General features: G+C 37.0%; 1 protein-coding gene across 1 annotated transcript in view; it reads right to left on the bottom strand.

Annotated features, from left to right (window-relative positions):
- RABGAP1L (RAB GTPase activating protein 1-like) overlaps positions 1-3,695 on the bottom strand; it is a 391,910-nt gene that overhangs the window by 316,273 nt on the left and 71,942 nt on the right.

The following is a 3,695-nucleotide window of genomic DNA, read 5'->3' as shown; positions in this document are numbered from 1 at the left end:
CCATACACAAGAGCAAACTAGAGTAAACTCAAAATGGATAAAAGACTTAAATGTAAGTCGTGAAACAATAAAAATCTTAGAAGAAACCATAGGCAGCAAAATCTCAGACATTTCTCGTAGCAATATGTTTACAGCTACATCTCCTAGGGCCAAGGAAACTAAGGAGAAAATAAACAAATGGGACTACATAAAATAAAAAGCTTTTGCATAGGAAAAGAAACCATCAACAAAACAAAAAAAGACCCCACTGCATAGAACATATTTGCCAATGATACATCCGATAAGGGGTTAATTTCTAAAATAGAGAGGGAACTCAAAAAACTTAACAAAAGGAAGACAATCCAATTTAAAAATGGGCAAAGGATCAATATAGACACTTCTACAAAGTGAACATACAGAAGGCCAAAAGGCATATGAAAAAAAGCTCAAAGTCACTAATGATCTAAGAGATGCAAATTAAAACACCAATGAGATATCACTTCACACCTATCTGAATGGCTATCATCAACAAATCAAAATAATTTGACCCAGTGATCCCACTTCTAGGAATATATACTCAAGAAATCAGAAACACCAATAAGAAAGGATATATGCACCCCTTTGTTCATAGAAACACAATTTACAATAGCTAAGATTTGGAAACAGCCCAAGTGCCCATTAGCAGATGAGTGGATCAAAAAACTGTAGTACATCTACACAATGGAATACTACACAGCTGTAAAAAAGAAAGAACTCTTACCATTTGCAACAACATGGAAGGACCTAGAGAGCATTATGCTAAGTGAAATAAACCAGACAGAGATAGATAAGTATGATATGATCTTACTCATATGTGGAATCTAATGAACAAAATAAACTGATGAATAAAATAGAACCAGAGGCATAGAAGCATGGAACAGACTGATGAATTTCAGAGGGAAGGAAGGGGTGGAGGTGGTGATTAACTGGGAAACTTATATGCATATATGCATAACCCATGAACTCAGACAACAGAGAGGTGAAGGCCTAGGAGGGCCAGGTAGAGGGTGGAGGGGTCAATGGGGGAAAAAAACACAAAAACAAAGGGGACATCTGTATTACTTTCAACAATATAGATAAATTTAAAATAAATAAATAAAATCTATATTCCAGGCACTATGCTAAGTTTTACAGGCATTATCTCATTTCATTCTTTAAACAACCTAATGCGGTAGTCACTACTAATTTGTCCACTTAGAAGACGAAAAAACTGGAGGCACAGAGAGATTAAGTAACTTGCCCGTGATTACCCTGCCTGCTAATGGTTTGAATCCAGAGTCAAATACCAGCTCTCTGTATAGTTTTCCCTACCACATTTCTAAAGGAGCTGGGCTCGGCATTAGCAGGTACCAGTCAATGCCAAGTGCCTATATCTAGTACATGCTGGGAGCCAAAGCCAAGAATGAAAAAGCCAAGCCAAACTAAGTTCCTTTAAGTCAGTTAATATTATACCCTGTTCATATCTTATTGCTGCATTTACTACATTTTGCTAAAATTAGCTACTTATGGGTCTTTTCCTTCAACTAGACCAGTGATGGCAAACCTATGACACGCGCGTGTCAGAGGTGACACACAAACTCATTTTTTGGTTGATTTTTCTTTGTTAAATGGCATTTAAATATAGAAGATAAATATCAAAAATATAAATCTTTGTTTTACTATGGTTACAAATATCAAAAAATTTCTATATGTGACATGGCACCAGAGTTAAGTTAGGGTTTTTCAAAATGCTGACACGCTGAGCTCAAAACGTTCACCATCACTGAAATAGACTATAACCTCCTTGAAGAAAAAAGTCATGTCTTATTTATTTTTGTGTCCACAGCACTTGGCCCACTAAAATTTTATTAAACTTTTACAAGTTTGATAAAACCTACTGAGGAACTAACTTGAACTACAGATGGCTTTCTAATGATCTGAGCTGATCCAGGAATCCCGCTTAAAAACACAGAAGAATAAATCATTTATGTTTCCTTTAGAGGAGGCATCCTGAATATCAAATGTCTACATTTTTCACAGTCTGTAGTACAGACTCTTCAAAACTGAGACCACTGGCAAGGCCAAGTATCCTCTTGGTCTTCACTGTGGCTAGAGAAGCTCCATTTCCTCTGCATAATTATTAGGTGAATGGTGGCAAAATGAAATTGTATTGCAGAAATCAAAAAGCCTTCCATACATCCACATGTGGATGGAGGGCCAAAGAATCTCAGCATAAGTGATCTATAACCAGTGGCTCTCCCTCTCTATCATTCACATATATAGCCCATTCTCATGAATGATATTCTTCAAGGTGCACAGTGAATTCTCAACTAAGGGCACGCCCTCTAAAGTAACAATGTACTCCTATATGTTGAGAATTGCTGTTCTACATATGTTATTCCAATTTGAAAAGATCTCATAATCTGATATATTAATCTCCTATGAGTACATTTATAACTTAGAATATATTCCTTCCCTTTTTAAAAAAAAAATGTGATAAAGGTCAACATACAAAATGTGACTTATATGAAGGTCAGATACTCCACTGAATTCAAACCACAATCCATACATCTATTCTTTGCCCTAAAATCTGGTTGCTAGTCACAGTGAAAGGAAAGGCAATCTGTTGCATCATTCTATGATTCAGGTTTATTATTCTACTTATGCAAAATATCATCCTCTTTTCAAGAAAAGTACTGAAAATAAACTTACGTTTTCTTAGACAGTTTTAATCCTTCAACTGAATAACATAACCATTAAAAATATTCAACAGAAATCTTACTTTGTGTAGCCTTCAAGGGAATCCAAATTCTAACCACTGGAATTCAACCTGTTTTCCTGAGTGTCTGTATCTCTAACTTCTTGAATTTATTTTATTTATTTATTTTATTTATTTCCAGACTGTAAGCTCTTAGAGACTGGAATTGTTCTTAAGCATACAATATAGTGCCTTGCATATAACAAGCAGCAGAAGACTCGAAGGTCTCTTCTAATTCAAAGATTCACTGAAAATATGCAGCAGTGGTTATCAGCTCAGGAACTTAGTTTCTCAGAAAAAAATATGCCTGTTTTGTACTTGGTTACTTCTAATCAAACAAGAATAAACTCTGTTTCTCATACTAAAAAAAGGAAAAAGAAAATATGCAGCAGTATCACCACCACCAGAATGTGTACATGACCAGCACAGTGGTCACTACCATCTTTCAGTCTGAATCCTAATCATTAAGTTGCAGTGGAAGTGGGTTAGGGGGTCAGCATGCACTTGTGCTCCTAGTCGTAAAGGTTCTGAACAGTGCACCACCTACCTGTGCCTATGGAAATAAAGTCCAGAGGGTGCACTTCACAACACAGAAAATAAAAGCTATAAAATGCTGATGATAGTCCCAGACATGTGTAAATGTTCAATAAAAGTTAGCCCCGAGAGAAACCAAGATGGCGGCATAGGTAAACACCAGAGTTTGCTGCCTTGAACAACCACTTCAAAAATACAACTAAAAGACGAAACGGACATCATCCAGAACCACAGGAAAGCTGGCTGAGTGGAAATTCTACAACTAGGAGGAAAGAGAAAAACACTGAGACTCAGAGGAGGCGCAGTGAGGAAGTGAGATACTAAGGTGCGGAGTGCATGCGGAGCGGGCTGGCGGCTGAGGGCGTGGTTGTCGTTTTCAATCGGGAGGGAGTCTCAGGCTCTGAAA

This window comes from Myotis davidii, unplaced genomic scaffold (genome assembly GCF_000327345.1).
Source record: "Myotis davidii unplaced genomic scaffold, ASM32734v1 scaffold580, whole genome shotgun sequence".
Taxonomy (NCBI): Eukaryota; Metazoa; Chordata; class Mammalia; order Chiroptera; family Vespertilionidae; genus Myotis; species Myotis davidii.
Note: the sequence above shows the minus strand (reverse complement) of the source record. Positions and strands in the feature narration are given on the sequence as shown.